This window comes from Mus musculus, chromosome 13 (genome assembly GCF_000001635.26).
Source record: "Mus musculus strain C57BL/6J chromosome 13, GRCm38.p6 C57BL/6J".
NCBI lineage: Eukaryota > Metazoa > Chordata > Mammalia > Rodentia > Muridae > Mus > Mus musculus.
In genome coordinates, this window is record NC_000079.6 from 50,208,100 (window position 1) to 50,228,432 (window position 20,333).

General features: G+C 43.7%; 1 long non-coding RNA gene across 1 annotated transcript; it reads left to right on the plus strand.

Moving 5' to 3' along the window:
- On the plus strand, positions 10,259-20,002 carry Gm31217. Its single transcript, XR_382346.1, has 3 exons — positions 10,259-10,671; positions 10,754-10,915; positions 19,946-20,002. It is a non-coding gene; the product is annotated as a predicted gene, 31217 (long non-coding RNA).
- Positions 20,003-20,333: the final 331 nt, after the last annotated feature.

The window sequence follows — 20,333 nt, forward strand, 5'->3', positions numbered from 1 at the left end:
AACGCCACCTCCTCCTTCGGCCTCGCAGCCCCTGCTTGGCGGAACACCAGGCACTGCCCAGTCGAGTGAGGGCAGGGACCCAGGCGCCCTCTCGGGCTGCCCTCCAACTGAGGCTCCTCTGAGGCCCAGGCTGCTGCTCCTCCAAGCCATGCACTGCTCCCTCCCACCCGAGCTAGCTCCTTTGCCTGCCCACCTGCTTGCTCATGCTCTTGTCAGCTCCCAGCTGCTTCCTCCACAAGCCGACCAATGGATTTTTTTCTTAATTACAAATACGGGTGAGCTAAAAACCTTGAGCCTGTGATTGACCTGCAAACTGCAGTCAATGGAACACTGGCAGTTTAACTATAATTTTAAAGTTTCTTTTGCAATATTAGATCATAACCATAACTTAGGAAACCAAAACCCAATTTTAAACAGTCCATACTCTTAAAAATCAACACCAAAAGCACTACTTTCACCTAACAAAGGTTTTTTTGTTTTTTTTTCTGCCCGTTCTTATACATGAATGCATGACAAAATAGCTCATTAAAAAACAATGTTTTAAATCCTATCCTTTATAAGTTCAGTTTCTCTGATACGAATTACACAAAATATCCCAATTTTGAAGTAACGTTAGAGACCTGCTTTCCTGGGTTGGCTCATGCCATGTGTGGTTGATTAAAATGACTCCAACCATGAATTACCAGTTCTAAACTAACTTTCTTTTTACCAATGTTACAATTTTTTTTTATCACACCCAATAACTTACAAGGCAATACTCTATAACCAAGACATGCAGAACATTTTATACCTATAAAACTAGCCAGAAACAAAAATGAAGTAGCTACACACATCTTTTATATTTAGACCAAACAAAATTTTAATTTTTCAAGCAATAATTTCAAGAAAGGGGCACCTTGTTACCTTCTGAACCCAAAAAATCACAATTGTAGAGATTTTTTTTTGAGATAGCTCATATCCATTTTTTTTGCTAATGCATCCTGGAAACGGGAAAACATTTTCTGAAACCTATTCTTTCTCTCTCTTTCTCTTGTCATATGTATATTTGCCATTCCTACTTCTGGGAACCTTGCACAGCATCAATATACTTGAGCTAATAATTTTTCTAGCACGTGTTTTTGTTGTATTTGTTCTCTCTCTCCCCAGTTTCTCTTCCCTCTCTCCCTCCCTCCTTCCCCTCCCCGTCCTCCCCTGATGAAACTCTTGGCTGTGGACTCACCTGATGCAGTTCTTGGCTGCAGACTAATGCCTATGCAGAATTCCCTCATCCCAACTCACTGTTACACCCCTAGGTGAATTCAGCATTGAGTCTACACCAACTTAGCCTAGTTCATATACTTTTTGCACCTCCAACTGTTAGACCTAGTGGGGAAACCCCCACTCAACTCCCGATTCGGCGTGCACCAAAAAAATCACAAAGTACCATCTCTTGATGTAATTACATGAGGACGTTTAATGACGGAGCTCCAGACCGACATGCATCCCACATAGGAGATAACGGATGTTGGCCATTAGGCTCGAAAGCTAGGGGTTTTTATGGGGTAATGGGCTTAGGGGTGTGCAATTGAGCATATCGAAATACTATTGGCTTATTCAAACATTAACAGAAAGATTACAGGGCATCAGGACTTTGTTCCTGTGGGCTGGGGGCTTATCTTTGTTCACATAGCAACCAGTTGATGTATAACTTTACCAGGCATCAAGGGGCAGTAGACAGAGGGGAGGTTCCGGCCAGGTGGTGTTGACCTAGACAAGATAGCCCTGCTTGCACAATCAAGCCATTCTTAGGAATGTCTTAACAACAGCCCTGTCTGTTCTGTTTTGTTCTCAGCCCCAGGCCAGAGGCTCATAGTCAACTCTTTTACATGAATCACAAGATACAAAATCTTATTTTCTTTCCCAACAACAGCCTCCAAAAGAAGAAATTTATGGCTAGTGCTAGTATCAGTGCTGTATGTTGTTTACTGTAACTTCTTCCATTTTCTGTGGATTCACCAAAGACAGGGTTCCTCAGTTGACCTCCCCACAACCTTGTTCAACCACACATTGGACACCAGTTATATCTGTCCAGCAGCCACAGAGAACTGAGTACACCTGAAAGGGAGGATGGGAATGAAAAAGGACAGGCAGGTGAGAGAAGAATGAAGCCAAGACAGAGATGTCTGAGGAGAGCTCAAAGTTTAATTTTCAGCTTTGTGTTTATATAGGCAAACCCCAAAGACACATCCTTTTGTTTCAGCTGGATTGAGTTGCAAATCAAGCTCAGCAGGTAGTCAACTCCTCAAAGCTCAAAGCTCAAAGTTGGAAGTTGCAAATGCAGCAAGGCCAAGGGCAGCCTCCAGCCAGGTTGTAAAACCACTGGAGGTTTCTTTAGCCTATTCAAGGCTGGGGAAGGGCACATTCCCCCTGGGTCTTTTAAATATCAGATCTGTATCTAGCCTCCTAGAGCAAACTCATCACACTCCTGGATTTCCTGGTCTAAAAGTGTGGCAGTGTATTCCAAACCAGCATTCAGTGCTGGCTATGGCAGGTGCACCAGAGATCTGCCTGCCAGGGACCAGGAGGCTCTGCTCTTACTTATACAACAACATACAGGTGGTATTACTTCCAGGTTCATCTCTCCTGATGCAACCCAGTTTTCTGCACACTCTGCAAAGCATTTGAACTCACCCCCCCCCCTTTAATTAAACAGAAAGAGGGGCAGGACCAGGTCTCCTAGTAATCTTCCTTCTTCAATGTACACACATTTGAGGCCTACTCTCTGCCCTGAGAGAAGGCGGTCTAAGACAGATGGTCTGAAGATCCCACACTCAGAGGCCCTGGCTAAGAGCCAGGCCTGTTAGAGTGTCTCCCCTCAGAATCCATAGACAAAGAGATGCCTAGGAAGGAATTAAATATATTTATATTGCTAGGCTCCTACCACGAGGGACAAACATACCAGAAGAAGTTTTGTGTGATCCCAGGCTAATGTGCAGGTATCAGAAATACAGGGATATAGCAACTCTTCCTGCTGCTGTTGATAGGGCATACACATTCACTCTACTGTGTGCTCAGGCCTAAGGGTCATGCAAAAAGCTATGCCAGTCTGAAGGGAGCTCCAGATGCATCCAACAACAGGAATGACGTGTTTATTGTTCTGTAATATCCAAAATGAATTCAAGACCACTCAGTACCTTCCCCCTTCGAAAAGGACTTTCCGAACTGTACTAGCAGGCAAAGTGCAGAGCCAGATAAAAAATCTGGCTGACTAAACAAATGTAAAAACATAGTTTTAATGGTCAAAATGACTGAGCCTATAAGCTTCCAAAACAATATTAGCTGTTCTCAAAGAAAGAACCATAACAAGATAGCAGCTCCCAGAAAAATCCCTCTGCCCCACCTCACACTAAAAACCTCAAGGACAGACAAAATGAGAGTCACCCTATCCAAGCCAAGCAATGTCTAAAAAGGTTATTAGCTACACCAATTAAAATAAGCCAAACTACCTGGTGCCTATATCCAGCCCTTACAAAAGTGTACAAAGTATGTTCTTTCTTTGTTCTGGGTCTCTCTTCCAGCCTGCATGCTAAGAGGGGGTTCCCCAACATGTTGAATAAGTAAAATCTTCATGCTTTTTGCAAAGATGACGGTCTCTGGGGTCTTTGTGTGGGTGAGGGTCTTTTAAAAAACTACAACAGTTCCTGCCAAGTTACTGTCATTGCATCTTAGGATCTTAAATTATGTTTTGTGTGTGTGTGTGTGTGTGTGTGTGTGTGTGTGTGTGTTGTAGCAGTTTAGCTCCTATCCAGGACTATTCTCAGAGGACAATATGTCTGCCATCTTCAAAACCCCAGTGGAGAGGTTTTTTGACCAGCTTTGTCTCATTCAGGTTTTTGTGTTTTATTCTTTTTAAATTTTTTTTGGCTTTAATTTTTATTTCTTTAATCTTGCACTACCACCTAGCAGCAGCAGGTGGCGATATGAGACAGAGTGACAATAACCAAGGATGGCAATGAGGGTTAGACTTGGTGCTGACACAAGAAGAGTGTAAGTAAGGCAATGAAAGGATATAAAAACACCCATGGAAGGAGTTACAGAGAAAAAGTTTGGAGCTGAGATGAAAGGATGGACCATGTAGAGACTGCCATATCCAGGGATCCACCCCATAATCAGCATCCAAACGCTGACACCATTGCATACACTAGCAAGATTTTATCGAAAGGACCCAGATGTAGCTGTCTCTTGTGAGACTATGCCGGGGCCTAGCAAACACAGAAGTGGATGCTCACAGTCAGCTAATGGATGGATCATAGGGCTCCCAATGGAGGAGCTAGAGAAAGTAGCCAAGGAGCAAAAGGGATCTGCAACCCTATAGGTGGAACAACATTATGAACCAACCAGTACCCCGGAGCTCTTGACTCTAGCTGCATATGTAACAAAAGATGGCCTAGTTGGCCATCACTGGAAAGAGAGGCCCATTGGACTTGCAAACTTTATATGCCCCAGTACAGGGGAACACCAGGGCCAAAAAGGGGGAGTGGGTGGGCAGGGGAGTGGGGGTGGGTGGGTATGGGGGACTTTTGGTATAGCATTGGAAATGTAAATGAGTTAAATACCTAATAAAAAATGGAAAAAAAAAATAAAACAAGCTGGGGACCAAAAAAAAAAAAAAAAAAAGAGGAAGATTCAGGAGAACCTTTAGCGGTGCTGGGGCACGAGGAGGGTAAGGCAGACACCTGAGAAGTCTTCTGTAAGACAGCTTTACTCCTCTCAAACACTGAGTGCAGCAAAGAGAGAGTCCCCACAACAGTGTTTGAGAATGAAGAGTCTGAGATATCTGTTATGAGATGGATTCTGGACACCTGGGGGGTGTTTCTCAATGGAGGAACAGTTTGGTTGTCCTGAGGATCATGTGACAGTGTCCTTTACATTCTGTGAACCCAGGTGGAGAGGGAACAACCTCCCAGAGAGGTGGGGGAAAAGAAGTTTCCACTGAGGGGACAGAAGATGAGCATCCACATCAGGCTTGCTAGTGAGGTGGGTCCCTCACCTTGCCTTCTAATCTTGGCTGAATCACTTTGGTTGGGTTGTAGGTACTGACCCATTCTTCCCATGGCCTGGCTAATGGATGCCTCAAGTCTGCAGAGTTTGGATTCTAAACCATCCAAGACTTTGTGCAGTATTCCTGACATGTGTAATGCCATAAGCATGATTGTTCTTTTGCCAGGGACCATGGCTTGTGCTCCTGAGTTAGCTCTGAGACCACCTACAGTCAAATCCTGCTCTTCACTTGCCTGATCCTCTCAGATTAGTTCTTCCAAACCATCAGTTACTACTTTTGCCTGAGAACTTTGTTGTCAGCCCCACCAAAGATCTTTGAGTTCACAGATTAAAAAATACCATACACTTAGTCTTATTGATTTAGAATTTGCCTACTAGCACAATTTCCTGGCAACAAATCTCCTGCCCTAATCTTACCACTATCAGCCAGATCTCATCAACCTCCTCATGCCCCTGCCTTCAGTGAAGGCTACAGGGCCTAGGTGACCCAAATCCTTTTATGAAATTTGCTTTCTACTCAGTCCAATGTATGGCACCAAAAAGCACCGCTCTCTTCTCACATTCCTTTCTCCTCCTGGGACCCAGACACCCAACTTCTACCTTTTGCTCAGCAATTAGCTGCTTCCTTCCTTATTGACCAAATCAAGAACCAATTTGGCAAACAGATTTTAGTATCAGTTCCACCCCACTGGTGGAATTAAGCCAGAATGTGGCCCCCAGTCCCGGGAAAGGAGGTAGTGTGGTTTTAAAATTGCATGCAGCACACTCCTTGGACAATCTGTGGTGACTGAGACACCCAGGCTCTACCAAGCTCATGCTCTGTGGATGATCCCAGGGAAGCAGAGCCCTGCCCTCTTTTCTATCCCCTTTTCATATCCAGGCTCTTCCAAACATGGAAGTTCTGCACAGGAGAGAAAACACACCACTTTTGTCTTTAGAGAATTGTCTTGTCGTATATAACATTACCTTTCTTTCCACCTGTTTTCTAGAAAGTGACAAAATGTCATTGTTGAGGCAAGACTTGCTTTCAGTAAGTATGTAGCTGGACCTGGATGGTAGGCCCTCTGAAAATGTGACCCTTTTTGGATCTTCTTGTCATTCTTAGTACCCTTAGCTAAGGCAGCTTTACAGAGCTGTGCTAACCTTCACAAGGAGGTGTGGGTTAATTTCAGGATTCTGGAAAGGGGTGAGAAAAATGAGTCAGTCAACTGGACTGAAATTGACACCATTAAGCTTCTGGACCAGCCAAACATCCTGAAGCTGTTCCACATCAGAAAACACATCTTTATCATGCTAGAAATTGCTGCTGAGGGTGATGATGAGCCACATTGAAAACTTCAGCTGTCTACAGGAGGAACAGGCTCAGCACATCTTCACACAAGTGGTGTGTTCAGTTTACCAAGCAATGAGAACACCATTGCACAAAGGTACCTCAACGTGTATGACATTGGCCTGGCTATCTAGTCACCTCTGGACAGATGTTCAAGGGTGGTGGTGGTATAGTGTGTGATGTGGTGAGGCCAGATCCCCAACCTATTATGTGTGGCACAGATGGTTTCTCCAGCTGCATCTGATCATAGTGTTATATTGGCAGGTACAGTTAGATATGGTATGCAACAGTGCCTGATAACCTAGGATCTTATATATATGCTGAGCATGCACCTCTCATCCCATTAACATGCTATATACATTTTTTAGCTTAAGTACATGAAGGACACTCATCAGAAAGTTTTCTAGATATCAGTCCTGCCTAGACAAAGTCTCTTCTACTGTGGCATATATAATGCCAGATACCAAAACCTGCTAGACAAACCCCTGACTCCAGTGCCCCCTGAGATACAGGGATAGGTATCAGGCCCTGCTGGACATCCCACCTCCTGTCATTGACCTACCTATATATCCTGCTAGATTCAAATCTTGCTGGACATCTCCTGCTCTGACACAAGAAAGGAAATAAAAGTCTTCCAGATTAGTTGTCAGTAGAATTACTTCTAAGGGGGAGATTTAGCATCTACACTTCTTCCTAAGGTCCCAGTGACTCACTTTGACAGGATCCACTCTGGGAATCAATGAGGATAGGGCTTACAGAGCTTAGGTTAGTGGCAACACACAGAGGCACAGGTGTTTCACCCTGCAATATTGTAGCAGAAAAGTTGAGTACCCAGTGAGTTTGCTGTCTTCTACATACATCTATGAAAGTTGGAGGTCCTTTCCCCTAGTCTTGCAATTAGGGAAGTGTTGCATACTACATACATTATTTGGTGGTGGCAAGGACTGTCTTCCTGGTTTGCAGATGGGCCTCTTTTATTTGTACACCTATATGATAGAAGGAAAGAAAGAGAAAGGCACACACACACACACACACACACACACACACACCATACACATACACACACTATACATAGTTGATAGAGCATAGAGAAGTTTTTTTTCTGTTTCTATTTACATGGGTATCACTCTAATTAGGAGGTTCCCTGCTTGTAACCTAATTATATCCCAAAGCCTAGATCACACCACAGAATGGAGTCTCAGTGTGAAGTTGGGTGGAGCCAGGATAGCACACGTAGTTCCTAACAACAGAATCTGTAAGAAAATGAACAGAGAGGACAGTTATGAGAAGTGAGCAAAGTAGCTGGTTAGCTGTTTGATATGCTAAATCAAATGTTTTTCCATGTATCCAAAAGAAATCTTAGTTAGCTTTATCTGATCGGGGTACACTAACACATCTGTTTTTATTTTCTCAAGCATTGTTTTGTTGTATTTGAAAGGTACTTTTTTTTTATTGGATATTTTATTCATTTACATTTCAATTGTTATCCCCTTTCCAGGTTTCCCCTCCAGAAACCCTCTATCCCATCCTTCTTCCCCCTGTTTCTATGAGGGTGCTCATCCACCCAGCTACCCACTCCCAATTCCATGTCCTTGTATTCCCGTACACTGGGGCATGGAACCTTCCCAGGACCAAGGGCTTCTCCTCCCACTCATGTCTGACAAGGCCATTCTATGCTACAAACGTGGCTGGAGACATGCGTACCTCCATGTGTTCTCTTTGGTTGATGGTTTAGTTCCTGTGAGCTCTGATGGGTCTGGTTAGTTGATATTGTTTTCATACAATATATTTTGTTTATATTTTTTTCTTTCCTCCAACTTTTCCCAAAATTTTTTCTTTGTACACATCCAACTTCATATTTTTTTATATAAGGAAAACAAAAAAACACAAATTATACTGGTTCAGTGGAAAAATTTTAAAGCATTTAGGAAAATATCCAATACAAGTAGGAAAACTATGAAGGTAAAGTTTTTCCAAATTTTTAAAAGATACATTTAATAGTCCTAAACTTAAAGTAGTAACATTCTTGTCATAATTTAAAAGAATCAATTTTACAATATACTATTTACTGTAATTGATATATTCTAATGTAATGAAAATGAGAATTCAATACTATTTTCAGATTTAATATTATGATAAAATTTAAGGTTTTTTCACAGGTGTACAAAAATAAATGGGAAAAAATATAATGATTTAAATGGATAAAATAGTTAAAACCCTTCCATATATTAATATGACCTATGGGACTGGAGAGGTGGCTCAGTAATTAATACCATTGGCCGCCTTGGAGAGGACCAGGGTTGAGTTCCCAGCACTCAAATGGTGGTACACAGCCATCTGTCACTCAATTTTCAGGAGAAAGTGCTGTGCATGGAACAATTTCCTGCCAAGTTATACAACCAAGAAAGGGCTCATGTTGTGTATAGTTTTTCACTACCTAGCCTGTGCTCTGGGAACATGCTGCACTACCAGACCCCATCCAGCTTCCCTTGAATCCATGAATAAAAGACACACACTCAGTTCCTTTTCAACTTGCCTTTGGACACATTTGTTGGGTGTTACTTTCTCCTGTCTGTAAAAGTGTGCCCTAAACAAAATTCTTATCTCCTCTCCGCTCACCTGCCCTATATTGTAGTTGCTAAGATACATGTAATCCCTGATTAAAAACCCCTGACCACCGTTCCTCACAAGACCTCACATGGCTGCTTGGCTTATCTCTCTCACAACATGGCAAAATCTCCTCTCCTCCCTTCTGTATCTCTCTTGGCCATCCAGGGACCCTGTGAGACCCCCTTACCTCACATACATTGCTAGGTATCAGACCTTGCTGCTCTTAACCTCCTGTGATTACTGCTAAGATATAGTCTTGTTAGGAATTCAACTAACAAACTCAAGGCACTCTGAAGAATTAGGAGCCCCTCCTCCTGCCACCACTGTGCTGTGTAAGTGTCAGGTGCTACTGGACCTACCAAATACACAAAGTGTAGAGGGACAGGACCTAGGGAGGAATGCTCCCCTTTTCCCAGTCATTTCCATCTGCACACATTGCACATTTTCAAGCCATGTTGGACACTGCCCTGCTGTTTTCCCATAGGAACTCCTAAGTATCCAGCCTTTCCCCAGCTGCCCAGCTTGTCCCATGTACACTATTATATCAGAGCCTATTGGTTTCCCTTGATCCCTGTAGCTAACTCACATCCTCTGCCAGCTCTTAGAGCACACTGGGCAACCTGATGCACACTTCCACCCTCTGCTACATTACTTTTGTGTTTCAGGAGTTGTTATGCATCTTTTGACAAGAATTCCCTCCTTCTTTCATAGTTCCATTCCTAGCAGTATAGGGGGGCAGCAGCAGCAGCATGGTATCATAGCTAGTAGCGTGTGTGTGTGTGTGTGTGTGTGTGTGTGTGTTGGCAGGTTTGCCCTGCTGGTCCTCATATCTACTGGACCATGTTGGAAGAGGATGTATTTCACACATGACTTTTGGGCAGTGGCAAGGTGCAGCATGTTCACATACTTGCTTTTGCCTTCAATCCTGATGCTGTGATTTCTGTCAGTAAGAGAAGCAAACTTGCTGTCAGACATATTGAACACATGGAAGATGGTAGAGCCTGCTGACAGGATTTAGACAATGTCCTAGAGAGTTAAGGTTGCAAGGAATGAATGCAGAGTTGGGTGTACTCCTGATCTTCCTGTAAAGGTGAACAGTTCTGTGACCAGGTGGAGGGACCCACAGTTGCTGGACTTGTCAGAAACTGATCCGTCCTTCATAATTACTCATGCATGCTCAGATTCTAGAGGAGGCCTTTGCCACCTCTCTTTATCCTGGTCCATATGGGTGATGGCTTTTCCTGGCCCAGAATGTGTTTACAAGCGGGTTAGAGGATGCTGTTGATACTGCTGAGGGCTACTCAGGACTGCATCAGTGAGGTATTTTAACCTTTCCAACAGTCTGTTTCCTGTGTCTCTCAAGAGATGAAGGAGAAAAGGCCCATCTCTGTGGGTGTTGAACAATGGGAGCAGGGAGTATCCTGACAAGGACTGAGAGGTTAAGGAAGGAGCCAGGCTCAAGCTTCAAGGGGACGTATGCCTGACCACCCACCAGCCAACAATGCAACTCTGGATACAAGTACCTGTGCCATTCCTCCAGTTGCTGGAATTTAGCTACTAGATCTATGCTCCATCAGCTTCCAGGAGCTACAACCATGATGTCCTGGTCATGCTGGTCAAGAACAGTTCCCTCATCCCAGCCCCTGACTTGGGTTTGCAACATGTCCTGGAACCTGGACCACCAGTACCAGGTGAGCCACCCAAGAGAAATAGGCCCCTTTGACTCCATTTGCACATTTATTAGGCTGAACGGTCATGTCTTCTCTTTTCCAGCTGAAGATGCAACAAAATTCCTGAACAGGATGCGAAAGTGTTTCAGCTGAGCCTTGAGAGGTGAACGTACCTTGGCACCTGTCTCCTGGATGGGACAACTTGAGGAAGGGCCATGTATATTCCTGTTCCCTATTCAGGACACTGCTAATGTGCATATGAGGAGTAAGTCCACCACCAACTCTCTATCCCTGAAGGGCTTTCACTGTCCTGAAGTAGGCACAACTGTGTAGGCCCAGCAGGTCATGTCACTGATGCAGAAGAAATGTAGAGAGCAGCATGGCAGATGCCTGCTGTGTAGGCTACACTGATTGTCTAAATGCAAGACAAACACCAAGGGTCCTCCTGGCAGTGAGTGAAAGAGAAACTAAGCAGAGATGAGACAAAAGAGAGGAGGAAGGTTTGTTACCTGAAGGGGATGAGGAGAGCATTGGCATCCTATTTGGGAAGCCACATCCTGCTCCAGCAAGTAAAGCATGGGCACCTCACCCCATGAGCCTGTGCATATGGGTAGAAGTGTGGCTCTCTCCCTGCACATGCTCCATGCAGGAAGACACTAGTGCCCTGAGTATGCTCAGTATAGGAGTTCACTAAACTCCTATGTTGCACCCCACTCCTGGGCATATTCAATTTATGTTCATGGAGCACATACCCTAAAAACATAAATGACAGACAAAAGAGAAGACATTACCTTTTAGCAGATTCCAGATGGTGCCTTCCTTGCAGAGTGGTTAAGAATACCACTGACCATGGCTAAGAACACCACAATGGACACTGAGACTTGTTGCCAGTCCCTGGGCAAAGGGCACACATGGACCCGTTTGAAGTTTGAAGCTGTTTCTTATAGACTTCATGTTTAAGTAATGTTGGGAATCTATGTACAATTCACTCAGTGTAAGCAGCAGTCACTGATCAAAACACTATAGCATTACATAGTTGTTTGCCCTTTTGGCCTTCCTGCCTCATCTCCTTCCTATAAGCCAGTGGTTTTCAACCTTCCTGACTCTGCAACATTTTAATACAGTTCCTCATGATGTGGTGACACTTCAACCATAAGATTACTTCATTGCTGCCTCCAACCTGTAAATATTGTACTGTTTTGAATCATCATGTAAATATCTGATATGCAGGATATCTGATCTACAACCGCCAAAGTGGTTATGACCCTCAGGTTGAGAATTACCACTATAAGCATCTCTGGCAGGGATATCAGCTTGGCCCTGATACCTGAGAGGGCCTCCATCTGGTTGAGCACATCTCCCTGCCACAAGGCTCCATTCTCTGTGATGAGACATCTACACTGCTGAAGTGTGATAGTGCAGGGATAATCCCAGGTCTACCTCCTCCATTTTCCTGGGTGGATCCTCCATTTTTGTGGTGGACAGATTGTGTTTAGAGGGCATTAACTAGCCTGAGTACTCAGGCTTTCCTTAGCTAAGACACACTGTTCTTGTGTTAGATAGGAGGCTAGTTCCAGCAAGGAGCTATAAACAAGGCCCCTGAGTAGAACCTAAACGGAAATAGTTGGGCCTACTCAGGGCCCTCAGAACAGGACCTAAATTAGGGGTTTCAGTTGACTGATGGCCAAGATTGAATGGCAGTGCAGTGTTAGACCCCAGGTTCATCAGCTTGTGTCCAAACAGGATGCAAAAAATGGTGATGTACAGCCTCAGTACCCCTCAGGTGCTTTATGGTTCCCGTTTCCGCCAATGAACTTTTCACCTATGGGTATATTTAGACCCTTGTGCATAGTTGTGTTATATATCTATATTTATATCTGTATCCATATCCGTATCTGTATCCGTATCCGTATCCGTCATCTGTATCTACGTCTATCTATATCTATCTGGTTCCTTGCTGGCACATCCAGGTCAGAGGAGAGAGGTCCCGCTGGGTCTCTACGGGGCTGAGGAGGATGGCTAATGTTGATGACCCAAAACATACACACTCACAGCCTGGAATCTTATTAAAGCAGGAACTAAATTTTATGACATCAGCCTCTCACTTATATAAGTTCAGAATGAAAGTATAACAAAGTAAAAACAAAATTCTAGGCCTTTAGGCCCAGGCTTGGGAATGTGGTCTTTGTAAAGGTATGCTAATCATAAAAGAAATAGCGACATTCCTCCATCCACCCGCTTCCTGGGTTCAAAGAGTGCTCATTCAAAGAAAGTCACCCAGAACCTGCAATGCAAATGTGCTATTGTTGGGGGCTCTTAGAAACTGTCTTGAGAGTTAACACTTACCAGGTATTCCTTGTGACTCTTGTAACTTTACACTTCCTTGTGACTCTTAACTGGTATCTTTGGTATCTTCCAACAACGCCCTCCCCACCTCCTTAAGTTGTGGTTTCTTCCTTAAATACCCCCTTACCCGGCTACTCGGGGCACCACGGTCCTCTACCCCTGCGTGGTGTATGACCATGGGCCCGAGAGCGCTCTTGAATAAAAAATCCTCTTGCAATTTGCAGCAAGACCCGTTTCTTGTGGGTGATATTGGGGTGTCGCCTCTCCTGAGTCAGAACGTGGGGGACTCCTCACGTTGTGGGTCTTTCAAGAACATAGGGGGATTTTTGGTGGGGTAAGATGATATAGGAGGTGAGGGAAGGGTGATGGAGGGTATGTAGTGACTGACAGGGCCAATGGCATAGCTCTACATCAGCAATAGTAGGCCAGAGGCAACACCAAAGAGGTCTTGCAGAGTCATCCCTATATGGAAGTGACTGAGACAGGCCTCAAAACTCGAGCCAGGTTCGGGGTTGGTCCTCAAGGCCCAAACCAGGGCCAAAATGGGGCCCAACAATATATATGACATTATATAACAGACTTAATTCATGGTAAAATGTGCTTTCAAGAGAAGGAAACCCCTGTCCTTCATGTGCCCACTCTGAGGGAGGCCCAGGAATAGGGTACAGTGACAGGAGAGATGTGAGTTCATTCCGCTAGGCCCACTTGTTTTGTTTTGTTTTTTAATTTTTTATTAGATATTTTCTTTATTTGCATTTCAAGTTTTATGTCCTTTCTTCATTTACCCTCCGAAAACCCCTCTATCCTATCTTCCCCCCACCCTCCCCACTCACTAATCCACCTACTCCTGCTTGTCTGTCCTGGCATTCTGGTACACTGGGGCATCAAGCTGTCACAGGATCAAGGGCCCCTCCTCTCATTGATGTCCCACAAGGCCATTCTCTACTACATATGTAGCTGGAGCCATGGGTACCCTTTGGTTGGTGGTTTAGTCCCTGGGAGTTCTGGAGATACTGGTTGGTTCATATTGTTGTCTCTCCTATGGGCCTGCAAACCCCTTCAGCTCTTTTTGTCCTTTCTCTAGCTCCTCCACTGGGGACCCTGTGCTCAGTCCAATGGATGGCTGTGAGCATTCACTTCTTTGTCAGGCACTGGCAGAGCCTCTCATGAGACAGCTATATCAGTGTCCTGTCAGCAAGCACTTTTTGGAATCCACAATAGTGTCTGGGTTTGTTGTCTGTATATGGGATGGATCCCCAGTGGGACAGTCTCTGGATGGCCTTTCCTTCAGTTTCTGTTCTATGCTTTGTCTCAGTATCTCCTCCCATGGGTATTTTGATCCCCTTCTAAGAGAAGTATCCACACTTTGGTCTTCCTTGTTCTTGAGCTTCATGTGATCTGTGGATTGTATCTTGGGTATTCTGAATTCTGGGCTAATATTCACTTATCAGTGAGTGCATACTGCCATGGACCACCCCAGCTGTGTATGGGGGTCCCTGGGATGTGGGTTCTCAAGGTGACATGGGTAAGGATTAGGTGGTGACAAACAGAAACAAACACAGAGGCAGTTTGAATCTGAGCATATTTTGCAGCTCTTTAGCAGGGTTTTTATACATTAAAAACCAAACAGTACATCTCTTAGAAACTGTATCCAGTGAAACAATCACAAATACCAACAGAAATCATTTGGTATAGTATAGCACAAGAATATCTCTTAGAAACTGTATCCAGTGAAACAATCACAAATACCAAAAAAAAAAAATCATTTGGAATATTATAGCACAAAAATATCTCTTAGAAACTGTATCCAGTGAAACAATCATAAACAGAACAGGTAACATCATTAATAATGTTAATCATCAAACTATAACAAACATTCTAAAAGGATATATTCAGTGGGGGCAGTTGTCCAAGGCTAGTGGCATATTTCCATGAGCAGGTTAAGAAATCTTTAAAGGTCAGTGCTCTTTACTGCTGAGCTAACCATCCAGCCCTATATGGTCAATTATTATTTAACATCTAACCCCTGATTTTTTATAAATCTTTAATGCATAAATTTGAAATATTTTAATTCTTTCTTATTAAGGCTTTCTTTACCATATACCAAAATCCACCTCTGCTGACACAAGAGTAGCCATGTGAAATTTTATTGTTGGAAAAGTTTTTTTTTAATTTTTATTTTATTTTTTCTCTTAATTTTTAAAAAAGCAGTTCATAGTACAGACAGATATTCTCTCATTTTAAGTAGAAATCAAGAGATTAGATTGACAAAGAATCCAGATACTGAGTCCTGGAACTTCCATAGAGAGGAGGTTTGTAAGAATGATGAGCGTCTAAGTTGGATGCTTTACAACCTAGTCATGAACAGTCCAAGAAGAGAAAAGGTATTAGGCAGAATGAGAAGTGATCTATAATAAATGATAATTATTAGGAGAGGTATCAGAACTGATCAATATATTTACATTTTAGAAATCTTGCTTGCTGTTATGTACAATGTCTGATAGGATATTGAGTGGAATTTATTTTATATTTTTTGTTAGGTATTTTCTTCATTTACATTTCAAAGGCTATCCCAAAAGTCCCCCATACCCTCCCCCCCACTCCCCTACTCATCCACTCCCACTTCTTGGCTCTGGTGTTCCACTGTACTGGGGCATATAAAGTTGGCAAGACCAAGGGGCCTCTCTTTCCAATGATGGCTGACTAAGTCATCTTCTGCTACATATGCAGCTAGAGACAGGAGCTCTGGGGTGGGAGGTGGGTGGGTGGGTACTGGTTAGTTCATATTGTTATTCCATCTATAGGATTACAGATCCCTTTAGCTCCTTGGGTACTTTCTCTAGCTCCTCCATTGGGGGCCCTGTGTTCCATCCAATAGCTGACTGTGAGCATTCACTTCTGTGTTTGCCAGGCACTGGCATCGTCTCACAAGAGACAGCTATATCAGGGTCCTTTCAGCAAAATCTTGCTGGTGTATGCAATGGTGTCAGCGTTTGGAGGCTGATTATGGGATAGATCCCTGGGTATGGCGGTCTCTAGATGGTCCACGCTTTTGTCTCAGTTCCAAACTTTTTGTCTGTAACTCCTTCTATGGGTGTTTTGTTCCCAATTCAAAGAAGGGCCAAAGTGTCCAGACTTTGGTCTTCATTCTTCTTGAGTTTCATGTGTTTAGCAAATTGTAACTTATATCTTGGATATCCTAGGTTTGGGGCTAATATCCACTTATCAGTGAGTACATATTGTGTGAGTTCCTTTGTGAATGTGTTACCTCACTCAGGATGATGCCCTCCAGGTCCATCCATTTGGCTAGGAATTTCATAAATTCATTCTTTTTAATAGCTGAGTAGTACTCCATTGTGTAGATGTACCACATTTTCTGTATCCATTCCTCTGTTGAGGGGCATCTGGGTTCTTTCCAGCTTCTGGCTATTATAAATAAGGCTGCTATGAACATAGTGGAGCATGTGTCCTTCTTACCAGTTGGAACATCTTCTGGGTATATGCCCAGGAGAGGTATTGCGGGATACACCAGTAGTACTATGTCCAATTTTCTGAGGAACCACCAGACTGATTTGCAGAGTGGTTGTACAAGCTTGCAATCCCACCAACAATGGAGGAGTGTTCCTCTTTCTCCACATCCTCGCCAGCATCTGCTGTCACCTGAATTTTTGATCTTAGCCATTCTGACTAATATTATTTGGGAATTTGATGTTAGGGGGGTGGGGTATCTAACAAATCCTGATATATGACAGTGTATGAGAGATGGTGGTCTATCAGGATATCTTATAACTCGAGTATGGGTGAGCTCAGGGCTGTGTGTGTCTTCCTGAGACATTTACCTAGTACCATATTCTGACCTTGGGGACCCTGGGAACCAAGAGACAATGATCTTTTAGTGGTTAGGATCACCCAGGCCATCATGAGATTATCAAGGTTTCTCTGTGACACACACAGCAGGAGGCTGTCAGTCTTTGTGTTGAAGAGCAAGGGTCCTTTAAACTTCATCCATTCATGACCAAAGTTTTCAATTGAGAACATTTTCAAGGACCTAGACTGTGTCTCTATTTGTAATACTGATGTGTCCATCAAATATTTACTTCAAATAATCCTTCATTTGTTAGAAAACAGTATTGTGTGCATATTGCTTTACTATTTGTTAAAGATGAAAAGCATCTTCACACAAGATGCATACTCTGATTCATTTTTACATAAATAATGAAATGTTGTATGAATGTTTGACAAGATCCTTGATACCTACAAGTTTATAGATGGTGAAGCTATGCTGGTATCCAGTCAGGGTCTGAGGCTGTGCCAGGCATGGTCTGACACCTGTTAGTATATACATGGTGGCAGTGAGTGGCAGCTGAGATTTTGGGTTATATAGTAGGATGGCACTTGTGGTAGAAGGGTGTCCAGTAGGGCCTGATACCTTGAATTGTATGTGGGTTGTCAGTTGACGGAGTTGTCCAGGAGGCCTGACACCCGTAGGTTTAGAAAGGACGGCAAAAGTGATAAATCTAGTTAGTATGGCTTAAAAATAAATATTTTGCTGTCAGTGTTGTAGGGACCATGTTCAAGAAAACCTTGCTCCTATCACAGTATGCTGGGTAGTGTCCAATAGGGCAAAGTAACATTGTATGGATGGTTGATGAAGGTTGTCCAAGAGAACCAAGTACATAACAATGTGTATGTGGTGGCAGAGACAGGGGAAGTATCCAGGAGGACCTGATTCCAGCAGTCTTTGTGTGTGTGTGTGTGTGTGTGTGTGTGTGTGTGTGTGTGTGTCTGTGTGTGTGTGTGTGTGTGTGTGTGTGTGTGTGTGTGTGAGTGTGTGTGTGTACTGTTGTCATGTAACCTAAAATGTACCTGAAACATGGCAGAGGACTACCATCATGGGAAAACACATAAGAGCAAATGTTGGTTTGAGATGAAGGAGGGGGAGGACCTGATACCAAGAGGTATGTTTGAATTTGCAGAGTCTAGGGATAGTGAGCCCAGCAAGGCCAGGCAAACACAGGGGGCTTTGGTTTCAACAGAGGGGCATATCTTACATGGTCTGCTTCTAACAGTGCTTGTGGTTAAGAAGCCTGATGTGGCCTGATACCTAGATGTGTATATGTGGCCATAACCCCCATTGTTCAGTTGGGCATGATGCTTAGGGATCTATGTGAGGTGCAAGAAGAACATTTGTGTAGAAGGCTCTAATATCCAGCATTGTATGTGAAATGGCAGCCTGGAAGTGTTGTCCAACAAAGCCTGATTTCTAAAAATTTTGGTTGGAGGGCAGTACATGGGTGACCAGTAGTAGTACATGGGAGTCCAGTGTAGTTTGGGTGGCAATGGTGAGGAGCTAACACCAATGACCATATGTTTGGTTTGTTAGAGGGCATAGATCACTGGAGACTAGCACATAGTTGTGTATGTACAGCTCTAGAGTATTGTGCAACCCATCCTTACACTTAGACCCCATGGTGATGGACAGCATGGAGGGGGTGTCAGTCAGGGGATGATTTCCAGAAGGGGTTGTGGTGGTGATGGGGTCTGCTAGAGGGTATGACACCCTCTTGGAACTTTACTGGAGTAGCATTTCTGTGCACTGAGTGTAGGTTATCTCTGTCCTCCTTACTAGCCTAAGGCATTCTCTGGCTTTAATAAAGAGCTGCAAGCCTATATCTGTGCAGAATACAGAAGGTGGAACTTATGGGATGAGAGAGGAACTCTGGGAAGAAATCAGAGGTGGGAGGGATTTTCCAGACAGAAATGCAGGAAGTCAGATGTACTGAACATGAGGTTATGATACATGTGAGAAATGTGAATTAGAATAAATGGGTTAATGAAGTTATACATGCTTGTTGTGGGGTAGCAAGCTAAGGCCCAAGCTACAATAAACAAATATAAGTTTCTGTGTCATTATTCAGTAGCTAGAGGTTTGAGAGTCCAGTGATAGTTCTGTGAAGAAGTTCAGCAATTATCAGTGAGTGAAGGCTCAGGGTTGGCTTGCCAAGCATCAGTGCCTGTCGAGTGTTTTCAAAAGCAATGTGGTTATACCAGGGCTGTTCATCAGCAGTGTCTGCAGAATGTGTAGAAGACCAGAGGGTCTGATAGCTAGATGCTTATGTGAGGTGTGAGGTCTGTAACAATACTCTATATCCAGCTTTTTTTTTTTTTTTTGGATTGCAGGGGGGACAAGCTGAGCCTGATATGTTTCATACTCAAGGCAGCACATCAATCATATACTGCTATGTAACAGGCCCTCCTGGATGCCATCAGCCTGGCACTGTTTTACTACACTGTTAAGAGTCTGTGTCTGTGCCATGGAGGCATGTCAGTACGTGGTACTGATATGGAGGTGTCCATGAGAGTCTGATGAAACACCTGGCTGCTGGCTGCCCCCAGTGGTGTGTGTATTAGGTCCTGATTCCTAATAAATTCTGTGGGTGCGGCGTGTGGATGCTTAGGATAGTATATGCTGCTACAAGATGGCAGGGCACATAAGACTGAGATGATTTAGCCTGCACACAAAGCAGGAGTTTTGCAGCTAATGTTCATTAATTGGGAAAGGGGTTTTGCAGGGGCAGTATGGGGGTAGTTAGCAATTTTCTCTAGATAATGTTTTTGAAAGTGTGAGCTCTTTTGTGCATTTTTGCAAACACCAGTTTTCAGTGGTGGGGTCAGCTGTATTTCCCCTGCAATCCTTAAACAGCTGGCTTCCTGGACATGTGAGCTCAGTTTATGGAACCTGCTTTCGTGGAGATTCTTTTAAGAATCATCTACCTTGCCAGGAAGTGTGGCCCAGGCCTTTAATCCCAGCACTTGGAAGGCAGAAGAAGGCAGATTTCTGAATTCAAGACCAGCCTGGTCTACAGAGTGAGTTCCAGGACAGCCAGGAAACCCTGCCTCTAAAAACAAAAGAACAAAAAAGAATCATATACCTTCTTTTTTCTCTTAGGAGAGTGGAATGAAGTCAACCTCTGCTTTATTCTCACATTCTATGAGTCTGGACATCATGAACGATGAGGTTGGGAGGTGAGAGCTGGCCTAGCTGGAGCATTCTACCATAGATAGGATTCGGGAAACAGCATTCCTTTGACTTGTTTGCTGACTAGTAACTAAAAAAGACCAGGAGGCTCTTTGATAAGTGGTGGGTGATGTCCTTGGGTGCATTCAGGGAGAGGAGCTTGCAGAGAGGTTGTTTATATGGGAAGCATGAAGGATAGCCACTAGACCCTGCTGTCAGCTGCTCTGCGAGATATGGTGGCCTAAACAGCTGTTGCAGCAGGCTATGCACTCATCCAAATGCTGATTATTCCTGTCTCCAAGTTGGTGTCAAACACTAT